A 20,718-nucleotide genomic window follows, 5' to 3' on the forward strand; every position below is an offset into this window, starting at 1 on the left:
ATGATTAAAGTTTTCATGTTGGTGCTAAAGCAATCTCTTGTGGAATTAGGCTTATTATCCAAACTAAAACTCATAAGGTAATGAATTTTGGCCTTAATTTTCTTATGCATGTTCAGCATTAGTTCCTAAGCTCTGAGATCCTGTTGAGAATCCTGAAAGCAACTGGTCCCTTCTTCCTAGCAAAATTTATGTAAAATTTCCAGACAGCTTACAGATTCCCAGAAATTAATGCTTAGAATGCTTATGAGTTAAAGTTTTTAGCTCTTCAGTTTCATTTGAAGAGTTCAACTTAAATTAGAATTGTAAAAAAAAAAAAAAAAAAAAAAAAAAAAGTTTACTCCAAAACCTGTTTCATAAGATTTGGCTTATTTTTGTCCTTGTGAGACTGGCTGATAATTTATTCTCTTTTTTTGAAAGCCTGCTTTCTATTTTGAATTTCCTTGAAAGCAGCATCCAATATTAAACCCATCTGAGGAGCTAATTTTCATCACGTTCATGAACAAAATTAGGCTGGAGGACTTGTAGAGAAGCGGTAACATAAGAGCAGACATCCAAGCCCTCTTCCTAGTGAATGATTGAAGAGATCAAAGAAAAACAAAAAACTGGAAAACATCCTGCATCAGCACTAAAATACCAGGGAACACTGCCAGCTGACAGGCAGGAAGTTTGAGGAATTTCTGGATAAATTGCAAATGAATCCATATTAAGAAACTTCACTAAGAGTCAAATCATAGTCCCTCTTCCTAAGCCAGCTGTGGAAAATAAAGAAAACCCTAGCTGACTGCCCCAGTACCCCTTATTTGGAGGGCATGGGTTGAGGTTAGACAGGGCTAACAGGAAAGAAGGAGAGTTTGCAACTGAAGCTCTCCACCCTGGTACCACAGCTGAGACAAAACTGGAAACACAACAGAAACCAGTGATGTGATATCTCTCTCTGAGCTACAAGCTCTTGTGACAGGCGTACTGTGTAATAGTATTCTCAACCAAATGTTCCCTCCTAATGCAAAGGAGCAAGAGCTAAGGGTGAGGGAGGCTTTGGGGAAACAGGCATGTCTTATTTAACCACAAAGCAGCCCAGGGAAAGGAAATATGCACAAACTCACCAAAAAGAACACCTGTGGGTGGCAGGATTCTTCTCTAACCTGGCTTCTCATTTAGAATGGCTCACTTGGAAAGGAGTGCTCAATTTCCTAAACTGGTAGGGCTCACTGGGGAAAGTGGGGTCCAAAGGGATAGAGCTATTCCCAACTAAGTGGGCTAAAGCACTAAAGGAAGGATGGAAGGAAGGAAGGAAGGAAGGAAGGAAGGAAGGAAGGAAGAAGGAAAGAAGGAAGGAAGGAAAGAAGGAAGAAGGAAGGAAGGAAAGAAGGAAGGAAGGAAGGAAGGAAGGAAAGAAGGAAGGAAAGAAGGAAGGAAGGAAGGAAGGAAAGAAAGAAGGAAGGAAGGAAGAAGGAAGGAAGGAAAGAAGGAAGGAAGGAAGGAAGGGGGAAGGAAGGAAGGAAGGAAGGAAGGAAGGAAGGAAGGAAGGAAGGAAAGAAGGAAGGAACGAAGGAAGGAAGGAAGGAAGGAAGGAAAGAAGATCAGACAAACCAAATTATAAACCTGAACTAGAGACAAAGTGAAAGAGAAACACAAAGACAGACTGGCAGGCAGGGGGAGCTGAACTCTTAAGCAATATTTTCAACAAATATAAAAAGAAATTGCAGTGATAATGTAGTAAATGTCCTAGTGAAAGAATGTTTTGATGTTTTGAACAGCCTAAGATACTATCACACTTTTGTGGTATTAGGTGAATCAGCTCTCCTTCAAGGATGTATGGGGGGGTGGGCAGGGGGAGACAAATCCAGAATGGTGCCTATGAAAAAAACCAGAACTTCAATGAAAAAAAAAAAAAATTAACATATTACTCAATAGTAGCTGAAGAGCATGCTTTCAGAAATGATTTGCTTATGTTCTAGAAATAAACCGTAGATCTGTGCCTTGTCCTGCCAAGGGGAAGTTTTCACAGGTACTCTTTGAAACAACAGATGGATGATTAAATTAGAAAACAGGCTGAAATGAAGAAGAAAAATAGAGCCCAGTAACATAATTCCACAGCAAAATATAAAACAGAATTAAAAGAAGAAAAAAAAAATATCCCACAGAGTTAATACTGCAAAAATCAGTCAAGTAGAGAATAAGCTGAAGAGATTTTTGTTTCTTTTTCTAAGTAACATTTTGCTCAAAGAAGAAATGAAAACTTTAAAAGAATTTATAAAAAAAAAAAAAGGTAATGAATACAGCACATCTTGAAATACATGAGCTATAGCCAAATTATAACCAGAGCTTTAAAATCTTTTATAGACAACACAATATAGAATTAAATAAATGACATATGCATTCTAACCCAATAATTAGGAAAACAAAATAACAGAAACTTAAGCAAAGAAGGGAAAAGTAATTAACAATAATTAGAGCATTATATAACAAAAAAAACATACATAGTTGGTTTAATGAATAAATCCAACAGTAAATTCTTTGAAAAGGAATACAGTGAAAAAAAAAGAAAAGGAATACAGTGGGCAGAAAAATCACTAAGGTAATTAAAAAAAACATAAAAGAGTGTAGACAGAGGTACCATGTACCTATGAGAATAATAAAAAGTAATAAAATGCCATATACTTTGAACAACAAATTAGAAAACCTGGAGAGACTGAATGGTGTTATAGGAAAGTGTATACTGCTAAAATAAGCTCTAAGAAGGTATAAAGCCTAAATAAATTTATATCTTTGGAATACAATTTTTAAACTTCACAAATTGTTATCTGGCAAATAGACCAGAGCTCAAATGTTCTCACAAACACATTTTTTCAATTTTCCAAGAAATATGTAACTCTAATGCTGTTTAAATTTTAAAAAGCACAGAAAAAGAAAGGATTACCAGAGATCCCTCCACAAGTAAACTATTCTGAATGACTGAGAGCACTTTATTCTATCAGCTGCATACCTGCTATTACATGGTGTCTGTATTTTTAGGCAATAGTAGCCCATTATTCATTTGAATATTAAGTGCCTTGTATGTACTAAGGATTCAACATTCTTGTCCCTGAGGAAGAGAGAGAGATACTTGAAACATCTTAAGGAAATAGTGTGGTAAGTTTTCAAATAGATTTTTATACAGCATGCTTTGGAGATAGAGAAAAGAAAGGCTAAATTTGTCTCAAGGAGTTGGAAATGACTTCATAGAGGTTGTGTATTTCTTACTGTAATTAAAACTCACTCAAATCATGCCCAAGACATTTCCTCAACATCCTTAATCATGGCTCTGGCTCTTTCTGGGATTGCCTACTGCTTGTCAGCGTCACTACTATAATTAAGAGTTCAGGTAGGTGTGTTTCCCAAAGCCAGACAATCCTTTCTGTGGGATGAAATGTGCTAATACTCTAATCAATATATACAAAGACCTTTCTCTGACACAAAGCACATTTACTTCCCAACTATTCACAGTATTGTTGAGGATTTTAAAAACTTAGAAACAAGATTATTTTCCAATAGATCCACAGTTTAAAACCCTCTCCTATTGCATCCTTTTCCAACTATCTTCTAAACTAATTTGATGCTTTGTGTACCCTGGTGAAATTATATAGGCCAAATATAAATTTGTATGGGGCTCCATGTAAGAATGGAAGTAATTCTTAGGATAGCACAGTCGTATGGCTCACTTTTGTTTTCCTCCCTAATCTCACATAAAATGTTCCAAAGTAAAAAACTTGATATTGATAGATAGCACTTTCCCAACTCTCTTCCTTGTTTAGTAAATCAATGATAATCATTATTCATCTGCCAACCATTTATTGATTACTTACCATGTTCCAAGCACAGTGTTAGGGATCATAATAAGAATAAAAGAAAAGTTCAAGTACTTCAGGAGCTCAAACATCATTAGGTCATTTTCAGCTTATTGGGAAGACTATGCAATTCAAATGTTTCACTGACCCTTCTTAAACCTTAAAAAAATATTTGGCCAGGTATCCAATTATATTTGATATGATTGTTTACTCATGTTCTGCTTTGGTCCAGAAAACATTTGCATTTACTAAATTTTCATTTTGCCTGCTATAGTTCACAACCATTCCATTTCTTCACAATAAACTCTTTATGGTGTTAATATTGTGTCCCCTATTTTGTTGTCAGTAATCCTATACAAAACTACAGAACATGAAGGGTAGTACTTTCTCTTCAATAAATTATCAATAATGGAGAAAAAAAAACACCCAAGCTTCATTACAAAAAGTAGAAATATGGTTCAAAATAAGGGCTTAATATGGCCTTGATTGATTAAAGTTATGATGGTACTAAAAATATTAAGTATCACTCACAAGACGACAAAAAAAAATTTATTGCCTTTAAGGAAAACAGAATTTCAGAGATGAAAAACAATCACTAAGGTATCTGAGAACAATGAGTAATTAGAAAAGTGTTTCCTTTAATAATTTCTTTAATAACAATGTATCAGTTTATAACAAAAGATTAAAAAGAAAAAACTGAATTACAGACTTTTTAAAATGGAGGTTGTATGCAGCAGTGGGTAGAAAGTTATTACAAAAGCATTCAGAGCATCTGAGAGGTGGACTCAATGCAACCAGTAATTCACCTGCTTACCCTGAAGCAGTCAGCCTACCTCCCAGAACACTCAGGCTTCTCAAAGGCAAGGGCTAGGAAAAACAGAATTAATTTGATTTTCATATTACTTTCAACATCATCCATCAAGATTAATATATGCTATTTATCCACAGTTTTTGCAAATCTTCTGTAATAATAAAGTTTGAAGAGATAAGTGTGTGTGTGTATGTGTGTGTGTGTGTGTGTGTGTGTGAGTGAGTGTGTGTGTATGTACTCATTCATATATTTCTCTGGGAACTAGTTCATTGGACATACATCTATGTTCAAAATATATCAAGGAATGAAGTTAGGGGACAGTGTTATCTCACAAAATATGCAGCAGTTTCCATGGTCACACAGATCTGGAGGGCAGGAGTTGGTAATGTAAAGATTTTGGATGAAGGTGTCCTGTTAATAATACCATAGTAAACTATATTGGCAGGAATTCAACTCTATCCTCAACTTGGAGGTGACCTTCTATTGCTTTATACTTTGCTTCATATAATCCATGATTAGTAGTCCTGAAACCCCCTCAATAAAATTAAGTTAAAAAAAAAAAAAGCTCATAAATAAGTAATACCTCCACTTACTAAAGTGCCTGGTTTAAATGTTATCAACTGATAATTTTATCTGCAGAAAACTATTGAGCACTGCAATGGGAACAGAAACCAGCATAGCACCAATGCACACATTATTTATCATTTTTAAAACTATTTTTTTTTGCCTCACATCTGTTGTGTTATTTATTATGAATACATGAAAATATACTTACACGTCCAACAAAATTTTTAAGACATACCTTGCATTAAACAATAGAGCAAGCAATATATATTAATATGTATCATTTCAATAGGAAAAGGTTTCTTCTCCATTATGTATTTGGGGAAAAAAATGGAGCCTCTTTTGGAGAAGTGATTTTGTTTTAAAGGGAAATTTATCCAACTTTTAAAAATATATTGAATGTAATGTTTCCAAATCAAACTCTTGATTTGTAAGTACTTAAATGATTCAGCTGAAAAACTGATTTTATTTTATTTTATTTTATTTTTTTTAGAATGATTTTTCCTGAGCCAATTTATTGGGTTGAGCCTTCTTACACAAAGGGACTTCTCAAGCCCATGTTTGTTGTTTCACATTGCCCTAATGTATCTGCTTTATTATTATTATTATTATTATTATTTTAATATGAAATTTATTGTCAAATTGGTTCCCATACAACACCTGATGCTCATCCCAAGAAAAACTGATTTTAAAGACAATTCTTTTCAATCTTCTAGGTATAGGATTCATCAACAGGTATTTCAATCAAGTTGTCTCAAGACAATTATCTCATGAACATGAAACACAACAACAGCATCCCAGTGAAGTCAACCTTCTTTCTCTTTTTAAAAGCGTGACCTAGGTGTTAAAAAAAGTGTGTGTGTGTGTGTGTGTGTGTGTGTGTGTGTGTGTGTATTCATATCAGACAAAGAAGAAGCAATGTTCTCAGAAAGGAAGTAAATGAAGAGTAAAAAGGTAATTAGATTGTGGTTGAGTGAACATATAAAGAGTAAGGAGTTAGCAGATATTTTTATATATAAACATCCCTTTTCCGATGTTGACAAAACTCTTGAAGGAATTTTCCCAAATAGAAATAATGATGAACTGATGCTTAGGGAAACAATAGTGGAAGTTTAAAGCTTAAATACATCAGTTCTAATGTCCTCTAAAAACAAATTCACAGTTCTTCATATCCTTGCCAGTTGTGCTTATTACATCATTCTGACCCTCATATTCTAATGTGACTTAGACCAAACATTCTCAGGTTTCTATGATCTATTATCAGGTGTATTAGCTGCTATTCCTGATAAATTGGTTATATGGAAAATTAAGTCTATCAATAGATCAAAGATGAAAAATGCATTATCTGCACAACCAATGGAACAGTATGTTCCCTCTTCCTAAGCAAAGGCAAACAGAACCACAAATTCAGAACTGAGAAAATTGCTTCTACATGTTCAAGCCTACCTTCTTTTTATTTTTTAAGTTTATTTATTTTGAAAGAGTATGAGAGAGAGAGAGAGAGAGAGAGAGAGTGTGTGTGTGTGTGTGAGAGAGAGAGAGAGAGAGAGAGAGAGAGAGAGAGAGAGCGCAGGGAGAGGCGCAGAGGGCAGAGAGGGGCAGAGAGAGAGAGAGAGAGGAGAGAGAGAGAAAACCCAATGTGGGTTAGATCTCACCAACCATGAGATAATGACCTGAATTTCAATCAAGGGTCTGGCACTTAACCAAGACTGAGCCACCCAGGTGCCCTCAAGCCTACCTTCTAATACATCCTTAGGTTCATGATTCATAATTGTGTCCAACTCACTAAACAAAGTCCTTAAAATGACTCCAGTAAGGCCAGGCCAATTCAGTATTTGTCCTTTGTTTAGGAAAGGTGGACAAGGTGGGGGAAGGCTAGGGCAAGAGCGCATGAATAAGAAGTATTCTAAATTTTAGGTAAGATTTTAATTAAAAACATATGACTTGTTCTCAATAATTATCCACTTAAAATTATATCAAAATTTAAATCAGTAAGATCAAAGACAACACAGAAGTCATCCTCATGAAATGTATGGAGGAAATGAGAAAGGGACAGAAGGGAGCATGTGTTTATAAACAATAAATGGAATGGAAACAGATTTTCATAAATTTGCCTAGGCTTAAAGGAGGAACTAAAAGTAAGAAAATGGAATCTAATGAATTAAGTGTTAAAATCTTCAACACTGATTTAGACCATCACAGTCACAAAGTTTCAATGGAAGAGATTTGGCTTATCAGCTGCTTGTGTGATGAAAAGTATGTTGTAGCTTCAGTGTGATGGGGCAGTGTGGTCTGGTGGGCAAGAAAGCAAGCGTGCCTCAGGACTAGACTGATAGAGGTACAGCACCCAGAGAAGTATAGGGGAACCCTAGGATCATCTGATGGTACCTGAAATACCCAACACCAAAGTTTAATCTTTAAGGGATCTCTGTATGAAAAAGGGATCCAACATTCTATACCAAATGTAGATTGTAGCTCAGCATGGCACTAAACAAGTGAAATTTTCTAAAAATGTACTAAATCATTGAGTGGACCATTATTAGAAGAATCCAATGAGGTGCTAGATTAGTCCTTTCTAGGAAGGCAATAAAGAAGAGTCCTACACGGGGGCACCTGAGTGGCTCAGGTCATGATCTCATGGTCAGCTCAGGCCATGATGTCACAGTTCTCAAGTTCAAGCCCTGTGTCAGGCTCTGTGCTGGCAGCTCAGAGCCAGGAGCCTGCTTCAGATTCTATGTCTCCCTCTTTCTTTGTCCCTCCCCTGCTTGTGTGCTCTCTTTCTCTCTCTCTTTCAAAAATAAATAAAATGTTAAAAAAAAAAAAAAGAAGATTCCTGCACGGCATGAGAGGAAATAATCATTTTCTTTGAGCTTTTAAATACATAACTTTTCTCTCAGATGATAGTAATAGCAATTTTGTAATTTTACAAAATTTGCAATTGTAAATTACAAACTTAGTAAATATTTTGAGTCACATAAATTAAGTAAACTGCCCTTTTTATCTTCTGGCCACTTCTCTCCCCCTTTCTGCCTTAACTGGCCTCAATAAAGATTTAAAGTAGGCATTTTATGATATATTCCAGTTATATGACCCATGTTAATGAAGAAAAGTCTCTTCTACATCATTAATAAAAATTAAAGTTTTTAAAAAATATTTTGATATTATCTTCTTTCCTATATGATCATAACCCCTTCACTCAACCAAAAACTATTAAATACTTACTATGTACTAAGCATTCATTCAAATATGTTTTACTACTTTGCTACTCTAGGAAAACTAATAGAATAACCATCATAGTAATCTCAGTTTTTAAAATGTCTAAAAAGTGATTCACTTTGAGAAGGTAGAACTTTTGAAAATGAAAATTTGGACAACTGAAGTACAAATTAAACAAAGACATCTAGTACATTTTACTTTCAGAAAGTATGAAACTGAATAAGAGAAATAAAACCTTTTTGAGACCATCTGGTTTTATACTTTTAATAAATATGACACAAGGCTACACATTTTTTTGTTCTAGGTGAAATACATTTAAAATTCTAAGTGTTCAATTCTGCATTTTAATTGAGAAGATTATTTACTCTCTTCTATGAATTCTTACAATCTAGAAAAGCTATGGATTCTAAAAAATCACTTTATTCTTTGGTTAGAGAACCTGGAGCTCAAAAATCTTTCCAAAAATGCTCTCTAGAGATCTAGCATATTGATTTAGCCCTGCAAGCTTGCTTACAATCCCAGCTATGTCCTCCTAATACCACAAAGCACCTGGACAGCAATGCCAAACATATGGCCTCCCATAGAGCCTATATTGTAAAGTACACTGACCACTTTTCTCCTCCTCCCTGAGACTGAAACACAGAACAAAACAAAAACCTGCTAGATAAAAAAATCTATCATCAACTAAACTTTCTGAAATTTTCAAAACATTTCCTGAATTCACGTTTTTTTACTGAACAAGGTCTTGAGTGTATATATTCATTAAAATTATCACCCAATAGACATTAAATATCATCTACAACAGCTTTCAAATTTCTCTTCCTAGAGTGAAACATTTATGTTCATCAAGACTACTGGAATTAGGGGGCGCCTGGGTGGCTCAGTCGGTTGAGTGACCGACTTCGGCTCAGGTCATGATCTCATGGTTTGTGAGTTCGAGCCGGGCGTCGGGCTCTGTGCTGACAGCTCAGAGCCTAGAGCCTGCTTCTGATTCTGGGTCTCCCTCTCTCTCTGCCCCTCCCACGTTCATGATCTGTCTCTCTCTGTCTCAGAAATAAATATTAAAATAATAATAATAATAATAATAATAAAAGACTACTGGAATTAGAATACTGAATACATCCCTAAAGTCTCCCAAAATAGCCAACAAAAGCACAAATCCCAATAGTAATACATTTAATTTGGGTAGGATTCTGCAGCAGGGCGGTATATTTCAGGCATCAAATGTTACTTACACAGGTGTTAGTTACAACTGAGTATGTCTGGGGTTCAAGCTCTGAAACGGTGTTAATTTTGTATATGATATTGCTATGTCAAGTTCCAGCTACTCACCTTCCCCAGTTCCTTACCTCCCTGCCTCCCATCCCCAAATGGGGCAAGGGTTGTATCTATTTTAGTTAGGGACTAGAGGGGACAAAGAAAAAATAAAAGATATGAAAAGGTTCACAAAGTGAGTTGTTTTGAAGAGTGTGATTGAGTGCCTACTATGTAACCAGACACTGCAAGCTCTTAGGAATAAGAAGATAAGGCACAGTCTTTGTCCTAGAGATTTCAGTTTGTAGAGAAATAGACACAAATGACTACAGTAAGTATGGTGTTTGAGGAACATGAGTGCTACAAATATGAGGCTTGGCTGATGAGAAACCTGAGCTGGGTCTTTATGGAAAAGGGGGAGGAGAGGGGCAGCCACTACCAAGGCTTGAATGTGTAAAATATAATGTTATGTTCAAGACATATAAAGAGTTAGGAATAATTACCTCACAGAATCTGAGGGACAATATGGTGACATGGAGGTTGACGAGTAATTAAGAACCAGATAGGGATATCAAGTGCACAGTCTATTTTCTGTAGGCTGTTTTCCAAACTGAGTATTTTAGGTACCAGGGGTTCACAGAGCTGTTCTGGGCCACACTAGCTAAAGAGGGGGTAAGCAGGTGACCCCAAGAGCCCCCGCATTGCATCTGTCTCTGCATGGACCACAAGAATTCCATTATAATTTTAAAAACTTTGTGGGTTGGCGTTGGGGGAAGCTTCCTACTGCTTTAGCAAAGTTTAACAGTGGGTATCCATCAAAGGGCATTAAGGAGGAGTGTACATGGTTAGATATGCACTTAAGAATGAGCATACTGGGGGGCGCCTGGGTGGCGCAGTCGGTTAAGCGTCCGACTTCAGCCAGGTCACGATCTCGCGGTCCGTGAGTTCGAGCCCCGCGTCAGGCTCTGGGCAGATGGCTCGGAGCCTGGAGCCTGTTTCCGATTCTGTGTCTCCCTCTCTCTCTGCCCCTCCCCCGTTCATGCTCTGTCTCTCTCTGTCCCAAAAATAAATAAAAAACGTTGAAAAAAAAATTAAAAAAAAAAAAAAAAGAATGAGCATACTGGGACACTTTAAATTGACCATCAGAAAAAAAAAGGGGGGATAGAAGCAGAAAGAACAATCAGGAAATGATTAATTCATGGAAAAAGTGAGCAAATTGTGAAAAGAGGTAAAAGTTACGGATATGCTGGATTTAGGGGTATGGATGGAAAAGAAAAGCAGAAGTTCTTGCCCAATGAGTTCAATATTCTCAATAAAGTAGGAAGCAAGCTGGCTAGGGGGATTTAAGGAAGGATGTTACGTGAATATGTGTGTGTACACATGCGTGAGTATGGAGGAGATTCAAGATCTTGAGAAGATGGCCAACGTTTTTTCTTTTCCTTAAAGTCCCTCCAGACTCCCAGCAAAATTCAAGGACTGTGCATGCCTTTGAGAATTACAAAATTGCTACACACATATACAACATTAACTATACGATCACAGATTCTCCAAGAAACCCATTAATTGTTCTCCCAATCTTCTCAACATTAAAAAAGCCAAGATAACACATTACAGTAGTCCGGCTACTCGCTCCCGCCCCTCCCCTGCCCATCAGTGGTTTCACTTTCTGCGATTTTGGTTATCGGCGGTCATCCACGATCGAGAAGCAGATGATCTGCCTTTTGACTTATGGTCACAAGGTCAGTAGTAGCCTAACGCTATGTCATAGTGCCTACGTCATTCACCTCACTTCACCACATCCTATAGACATTTTATCTTCTCACATCATCACAAAAAGAAGAGGGGTGAGTATAGTACTGTAAGGAGAGAGAGGGTACATTTATGTAACTTTTATTACAGTATATTGTTATAATTATTCTATTTTTAGTTGTTGTTAATCTCTTACAGTGTCTATAAATTAAACTTTATCATAGGTATGTATGTGTAGGAAAAAGACAGTATATATAGGATTTGGTACCATCCACAATTTCAGGCATCCACTGGGGATCTTGGAACATTTCCCCCATAGATAAGAGTAGACTACATTATTTCAGATTTTGAGAAAAAGCTTTGGTCAGATTAACATCTGTAAATATGGGTAAACATTAATAATGTCTTTATTTGCATTGCAACTTTCTTTCAGAAGACAAAGTGTCTTCACCAAGACTTTCATTTCTGCTTAAATATCCTATGAGATCAATGGAGACAACTGATACTTCACTGTTTGATGGGGAAACTGAAACAAGAATGGTGAAAATAACCTTCATAGTGTGTAGTCTATTTTAGCATGGCTTACCCGTTCTAAACACATAGTACTGGTCACATGTGGATAGCCGTTAATGCAAATAAAAAATGCTACAGTGCTATTTGTGAATTCAGGGATTGCCAAAGTTCTCAGCAGAATCCCATGAGAATGTCAATAGTTTCTATAATTCAGTCTCTTGGGACATAGAGACAATGAGACCAATCTGGGCCTTAAAATATATACCGGATAAGGCTTTCACATGGTTCAATTATGACTTGTATCATAATGTGCCATGTATAATGGAGAGAGTAAAGAAATAAAGAATTGTAGCACTACTATAAAATTTCTATAAATAGAAAAATAAACATTTTCCTTCTTTAAATACACTTCTGCACACTTGCTAGATAATTACATTTTATTAAAAAGAAGGAAACAGTAACAGATGGGTAGGAGAGTAATAGTTTGAAGACAACTGCCTTAGATGATGCCTAGGATCTATTTTTGTTTGAAAGTCCTGTGACTCCATGGATAAATCAATTGGGTTTGTTAGAATAAGGATGATGGGTTTCAGTTCATAAGACTGATCTGAAAGGGAAGGACACTTGGAGTCTTAATTTTCAAGTCTAGGTGATTTAAGTTTGAAATAAGAAAAGTGATTTTTTCTTCTGAAAGATAAACAGAAAAAAATGCAATATTAGAGATAAGTGTTCTGTTTCCAATTATTGATGAAATAGAAAGATGACTTATTTTTCAATCAGGATACATCAACCATGACGATAGGTAGGAGAGGATGACTAAGAATGAAGCTTCTAAATGAGTAGGGTCTGTTTCGTGAGAAAGAGTGAACATGTCCATATTAATTAGAAGAATGGCTACAAGAGAGTTCTAATGGGCAAATCCAAACCTTCTAACTCCTTTCTCCACAAACAAGATGGCAAAATACAAATCACTAACATTTCTTACAGATGACAGGGAGGTGCAGTAGGTCTCAATATGGCCACCTGGGGCCAGGTTTTGCCAATAGCTAACAGTCATTGATATGACCGTTAGGAAGTCATGTGTCATGTCTGGGTAACTTTTAGTCTGCCATAATATTAGCCAATTGGACTAAGGTGGTGTCTAATGGCCCACTTTTGAGCAACATTTTGTGATTCTCTGTTAATCCAGCTTGGTGTAAAAAGAAAAAAAGGCAGATTCTCATGCAATTTTTTTTGTGCCAAGTTAATATTTACATGGATTCCAATGCACAGTGAAAGTTGCTCTTAGCAATTCAATTCAGCCTGTTAAACATTGCATGGACTTTATCCTTAGTAGTTTTAAGGACACCTACAGTGGGTTATCTCACCTCAGTCACCATGAATTCAGATGCACAATATGCCCTAATATCCCTATTCCCTTTAATGCCAACACTTAATGGGTCCTTTAAAACCTGTAGAGAAACCTTTGACTCTTCTTCTGTATCTCCTAATGGCAATTAGTGATCAAATCCTCAGGATTTTCCCTATCAAATCGATCTTCCTTTTTCAGTCCTATCTCTAATATCACAATCCACGTTCTCAACCCACTCCTGAATCACTTCAGCCACTTCCGCCATCTCCATACTCTGCTAAACTTGTATTGTTAGTGACCTGAATGCATCTTTCTACTCGCCTGCTTCCATTGCTCCTTGCTATTTGTATGATGGCACGTAATAATCTTTAGCCTGGACTTAGGGCTTTCCAAAATTTGGCCTCACCTGCTTTTCTAGCTTCTTTCCCACCACTTGCCATCTCTATACCAGATAGCCTCCCGTTGCATTCTTCCCCCTTGTCCTTTGCCTAGCCCTCCTGCCCTCAAAGCCAACATCCTTATTTCACTTCTTATTTCAAACATCTTATGTTTCTCTTCCACTTCTCCACTAGGATGTCATTCTCCATTTGGTTTGTTGTTGTTATTATTGTTTTTATGGATGATAGTGTGAGGGCTATGGAACTGTGATGTCTAACAATAACTTTTATTATAACTTCTTCTTTGGAGATTTTCTTTCAGCGTTATTTTTAAAGTGCACAATGTGGGGCGCCTGGGTGGCGCAGTCGGTTAAGCGTCCGACTTCAGCCAGGTCACGATCTCGCGGTCCGTGAGTTCGAGAGTTCGAGCCCCGCGTCAGGCTCTGGGCTGATGGCTCGGAGCCTGGAGCCTGTTTCCGATTCTGTGTCTCCCTCTCTCTCTGCCCCTCCCCCGTTCATGCTCTGTCTCTCTCTGTCCCAAAAATAAATAAAAAACGTTGAAAAAAAAAATTTAAAGTGCACAATGTGATGATTTTCTATCTATATACATTGTGAAAGGATTCACCCTCCATCAAATTAATGAACATATTCATCACCTCACATAGTTTACCTTTTTGAGCCTGTGAAAACACTTCTACTCTCTTAGCAAATTTCTATTATACGATACAGTGTTGTCAACTATAGACAACAACATATTATACATTAGATTCTCACACCTTCTTCATCTTATAACTGAAAGTCTGTATTCTTGTGCCAACTATCCAATTTCTTCCTATCTTTCAAGATCCAGGCCACCATCTGCCATCATCCTTTGTGAAGTCCTCCTCTAACTGTTTTAGTCTAGATGGACCCTGCTATTCCTTGAACTTCCAAAGTTCTTACCTATATCACTTATATGGGTATATCACTTACATATGATATATGATTTAGCCATGTAAAATCCTCCGGTTCTGTCTGAATCATTCTGTGAAAACTTTATACTCCTCTAGGTCTTTGTGATCTTCTCCTCTCCCTTTTGTTCCCCATATGACTTTATGGTCTGTTTGTGTAACTATTATTTTTTTAGGTTTTCACTCAAAAAATAATCTTCTCATGAGGTCTTTCCTGACTACTCCATCTTTAATTGCTACCTCACCATCTCTCCAATTTTCTTTTCCTGTGTTAATTTTTTCATGCTTAGCACCTCTTGGTATTTAATGTGCTATACATTTTTATTTATTTATCTTGTTTATGTCTACCACTCTACATTCTAAGCTAAACAAGGACAGGGACTTTTACGTTTTTGTTCAGTAATGTACCCCAGTTCCTAAAGAGTGCCTGGTACCTGACAGGTGCTCAAGAAATACATTTTGATTAAATTCATTATTTAAAACTGAATGCAACATTAATAACATTAATAATAATGAACAACTGCTAATATAAAATTTAGAATTTACTTCTGCCAGGCCCTGTATATATTATCTACATATGTACATATATCCATATATGTATATAATCCCATTATTATTATGACCTATTTTCCTCCTTGCCAAATAAAACAGGACTTAAAGAGGTTAAATAATTTCTCCAAGAACACAAAGCTAATAAATATTACTAAAAATAAGTCCTAGGTTTATTTACCACTGAAAATATCTCCTAGGCTAAGCTTATCTCACTATAAAAAGCTAAATGCAAAATAATATTCTTCTTTGGATTTGAGGGAAGACCTCTTCTGGGAGTTAATTGTGAAATCTCTCTCTCTTACAAATAGCTAATACTTTAATTTCTTCTTTTCTTGTTAGTAATTTCTCTTACATTTTTCCCTAAACTTTGCACTTCCTTCCTTACCTATCCTTTGTCTCTGAGGAAAGTTCTGTTACGATTTTACTAAAGAAGTAAAACTTCCATCTTCAAAATGCATCTCAGTTCTCATGTAAAGGTCAAGTACAGAATGAGTAGCCACAGTCCTCACAGTGAGAGGTAAAGCATCCATTTCGGGAGGAGGGGAAAAGCAAAGAATGCTTTATTCATAATTACCTAAGATTTTCCAGCATGAGAGGGGAAAGAGGAAGTCTATTTTCAGTGACAATGAATACGCTAAAAATATTAGCATGCAAGGGGAAAATTTTCATTCTGAGAGTTAGTAGTGCTGAGTTCTCTTTTCCTTACAGAAGTGACTTAAAATTCCCAGAGCAGAGAGGTAATCTAGGCAGATGTACTTGCCTTATGTCTTGAAAATGGCAACATCTAGGAATCATGGGAGTTTAACTGAGGACACACTGGGAAGGATTTCTCAGCACCAGGTCAGTCTCTAAGAAGTATCAAGTGGCAGAGTGGATACTTATATCCTCAGGCGTCTAGAGTGAGGGCAGAGATTACAGCTACACAGGCCTTTTAGAAGATTTGTTATGCTGAATGCATAAACAAGATTCAGTGAAACTGAAAATGAATTACCTGCTAAAAGAGTTACAAAAGGAAAAAAAAAGACTCATTCTTTTTTTTTTTTTTTAACTTAACCTCCATTTTCTTTCCAACAATGCCCCTGAAATTTTAACTGACTTACTTATAGTACAGGCAAAGGTATACATGAAATTCATTCTGATGTCCATCTTAAATATTTTGGAAAAAATATCAGTTCCTCACTTTTGTTTATCTATACAGATGGTCTGATAAATAACCTTTAGGTTGGGACACTCATTAGCCTGTCAGTGGCATTAAGAACAAATTGATCTTTATTAACATCAGTGTAGATGAAAAAAGTAGTTGGTATCTCCCTCTCTGTCAGTACCTCTATTTATAGTTTCAGAAAAATCATGTGAAAAATTACATAGGCCCTCCTGATATCTGCCACTGTACACTCTGGTTCTCTGATACTTTGGTGGAGGTAAATTATCATGAAAACTGGCTGCCTAGGTTTAGTAGGTGCTCATTTTTCTGGTCAGCAAATAACCACAAATAATCAGGTTTTTTTTGGTCCTAACAAATTGAGACAAAGTGGCCATAAGTGAGGTACAAATGGGGAGGAGAAATACTGTGACAAGTGGTTATAAATATCATGTTTCTCCATGCTTATAGCTATATTTGAATGGCTCTTTTTAAATTCAAAGACACTGAGAATATGATAAAAATCTTCTTTTACTCCAGAAAATTTTATATATACACATACATACATACGTACATACAAACATACAAGTCAATACAAAACTTCTGGGAATTCATAGGTCATAAAATCCAACCCATGTGTCCAAAGCATAGATAATTAAGGTATTTGAAGGAATACAGAAAAATTTAGAGTTGAAGGTTAGAACAGAGACTGACTATTAAACTAGGAATAAATTTATATTTCTTAGAAACCAAGAACCAACTGCCCCCAGTGTCTTACCAGCAGTTCTGTCCCTTACTGCTCCTCCTGGATCATGGCCTGTTGGCTGCTGCAAAGCCCATCTCCTGCTTCCAAGGGTGGTAACTCAACAGGAGCAAGGGCGAGTAGACAATCTTGAGAGGGTCTGCTGATGATGTTGGCCAGCCTAGAAAAGACACAGAGTTTGAGTATTTTTAAGTTTGCAAAAAGGAACAAGAAGTACATCTAGTCTGAAAGCTATTATGTAAAGTTTAAAAAGTTATAGGTGTCCACAACAGCCAGTGGCTGTTAAAAAATTCAGGGCTGGAGGATATTTCTCAAAGCCGTGAAAACTCCCAAATGCACCATAATATAATACTAGTTATTTGTAGAGGACTTTGCAATGCCCCCAGGACCTCTGCCTAATCAGCAATTCTCATATCTTGATCATGATAATCAATTAGTCTTGGGACCCACTGGCTTCATTACTTCATCTACTGAATCCAATGGTTCTCAGCTTTGTTTGCAATAGTATCACCTGCAGGAAAAGCTGAGGCCTCATGCGCAGACATTCTGATGTGTTGGGCTAAAATGAAGCTTTATTTCCCAGGTAATTCTAAGGGGCTGCCAGGAGCGAGAATCATTAATTTAAGGCCTTATACTTATTGAGATGCAACACTAACTTAACTTATAAATAGCAAATGTTGATATAGAATATACTATATCAAGCCAATGTGCTAAATGCTATGAAAAAGGTAAAAGCATTATAACATGTGGTCCCCATGTTCAGGGATTTTATTAGTCAAAAGATCGAATACAAACTTTAATATGATCACCTAACAAGACACATGCTTTGGAAATATAACCAAGTAAGGCTTCAGTAGTCTAACATGTAGTGAAAATTTTGGATGCTACAAAAGTAGAGATGACCATGAATTTAAATAAGGGAGAAAGTTTAATGCATGAAGAAAGTCACCTGAGTTCTAAGGGCAGGGTGAAAGAGAAAAGACAGGAACAGGGAAAGAGCATTGTTTTCAGACAAGGACACAGCTTCAAGAAAAAGTGCAGCAAATTGAGGGAGACTAAAAAGCCCATTCTGACTGATGGCTTTCCATTAAGGAGCATTAGAAGAATATGAAGAGGCAGATTTGAGCCAGAATGTAGACTAGTGATAAATGGCTAAATGAGTTGGGCCATTTTCTGGAATATCTGGGAATAGTATGTGGAATAGTACTGAAAGCTGTTGAAGGCCCATGTCCCAAGGGGTCCTAGTAAATTTACTGGGTTCTTAGTAAATGCCAGACACTGTGCTTGATGTACTACATATGTTACCTCATTTAACACAAACATCTGGTGAGGTAGTTATTATTATCCCTATATTACATAATAAGAAGGGAGGACACTTGATTTTCTCACAATTCCATAGCTAGAAATAGTAAGCCAAGACTATAGACATGCTGTTTCTTTAGAAACAAGGCATCATAAAATTGTGTATTGAGTTTTTAAAAATTGAGATATAATTCACATGCCATAAAATTAATTCTTTTAAAGTGTACAATTCTGTGGGTTTCAGTCAAAAAGTTGCCATTGTTGCCACTATCAAATTAAAGAATTATTTAATTATTTATTTTATTTTATTTATTTAAATGTCTATTTATTTTTGAGAGAGAGAGACAGAGACAGAGCATGAGCAGGGGAGGGGCAGAGAGAGAGGAAGATAATCCGAAGCAGGCTCCAGGCTCTGAGCTGTCAGCATACAGCCCGATGCGGGGCTTGAACTCACAAACTGTAACATCATGACCTCAGCCAAAGTTGGACGCTTAACCGATTGAGCCACCCAGGTGCCCAAATTCAAGAACAATTTAATCACTCCCCAAATAAATCCATTACCCATTAGGAATCAGTTCTCGTTCATCCATCCTCCAGCTAATCCCCCTTCTGTTTCTGTGTATTTACTTCTTTTGGATATTTCAAATAAATAAAATCATTCAAAATGTGGGTTGTTTTATGTCTGGTTTCTTTCTTTTAGCATAATTTTTTCAAGTTGATCTATGTTTAGTGTGAATCCGTACTTCACTCCTGTTTATGGCTGAATAATATTCCACTGTTAGGAATACCACACTTTATTCATGATGGATATTTGGGTTATTTCTACTTTTTAGCTATTATAAATAATGCTGCTATGAACATTCATTTACAAGCCTTTTTATATTGTGGTAAAATATATACAACATAAAATTTAGCATTTTAACCATATTTTAAGTGTATAGTTCTGTAGCATTAAGCAGTCTTATTGTTGTTATGCAACCATCCTTATCTAGAAATTTTTCATCTTCTCGAACTCAAACTCTCTGCCCATTAATCAAGAACTCCCCAGGGTGCCTGGGGGGGCTCATTCAGTTAAGCATCCAATGTTTGGTTTTACCTTAGGTCATGATTTCACAGGTTGTGAGTTCAAGCCCCACATCAGGCTCTGTGCTCTGCACTGAGATTGCAGAGCCTGCTTGGGATTCTCTCCCTCTCCTTCTTTCTCTGCCCTTCCCATGCTCATGCATACTTTCTCTCTCTCTCTCTCAAAATAAATATACCAAAAAGAAAAAAAAAAAATCAAGAACTCCCCAGTCTCCCCTCTCCCAAGCCCCTGGCAAACACAATTCTACTTTTTGTCTCTATGGATCTGATTATTCTAGGTAACTCATATAAGCAGAAGTATATTTGCTCTTTTGTGACTGGCTATTTCATTTAGCATGTCTTCAAGATTTGTCCATGTTGTAGCATGTGTCAGAATTTCTTCCCTTTTTAAAGCTGAATAGTTTCCATTATATGTATACACCACATTTTATCTACTCATCTGTAGATGGACATTTGTGTTGCTTCCACCTTTAGGCCATTGTGAATAATGTTCTTTGAACATGGGTATTCACTATTTGTAAGTTTTTGTGTGGACATACATTTTTAATTCTCTTAGAAGTGGAATTCCTAGAAATGGAATTGCTGAGTCATATGATAATTACGTATTTAACCTTCTGAGGAATTGCCAAACTTCTGCAGAGTGGCTATGCTGTTTTACGTTCCCGTCAGCAATGTATGAGGGTTCCAATTTTTCCTTATCGTCACCAACACTTGCTATTGTCTTTTTTTTTTTTAAAAAAGTCATCCTAGTAAGTATGAAGTAGTAGAAGATTTAGCTTCTAAGTGATTAATACAAGATACGGACTTACTGCAGTAGTTCAGATACACTGAACAAGAGGTGAGTCTGAACAAGAGGGTGGCAGAGGAAATAAAATAAAATGATCAAGCAGGGAAATATTACTGATTGGGAAAGGAGTGGATATTTACTAACATTCTAGAAATAGGGAGAAAAATAAAGGCTCAGTTGTGGTAGTAAAGCTTTGAGTTTAGTTGCAAAGAAAAATAATGGTATTAACCAGAGATAATTCTGAAAAGAAATCTGAAATGACAAAATAAATTCTTGACATGATATGTTTGAGAACCTCTATATTCCAAATAAATAATTATCAGACAAGAGGTCAGGGTTGGAGACAATGAAATATCTTGTGTTTTTAGAAAGGATCAAAGAAGCATTGGAAAGATTAGAAGAGGGACATTGTATACGCCTAGATTCCTTAAAGCTGGGTTTACAGATTCCTTAAAGCTGGGTTTACTTATGGCTCAAA

The 20,718-nt window shown here is 36.4% G+C and overlaps 1 protein-coding gene across 1 annotated transcript in view; it reads right to left on the minus strand.

Moving 5' to 3' along the window:
• TET2 (tet methylcytosine dioxygenase 2) overlaps positions 1 to 20,718 on the minus strand; it is a 132,183-nt gene that overhangs the window by 74,542 nt on the left and 36,923 nt on the right. The window contains exon 2 of the mRNA XM_007080945.3: positions 17,084 to 17,228. The gene's annotated coding sequence lies outside the window, so the exon portion shown is untranslated. The remainder of the gene's footprint in view (positions 1 to 17,083; positions 17,229 to 20,718) is intronic.

The sequence above is a fragment of the Panthera tigris genome, chromosome B1, assembly GCF_018350195.1.
Source record: "Panthera tigris isolate Pti1 chromosome B1, P.tigris_Pti1_mat1.1, whole genome shotgun sequence".
Taxonomy (NCBI): domain Eukaryota; kingdom Metazoa; phylum Chordata; class Mammalia; order Carnivora; family Felidae; genus Panthera; species Panthera tigris.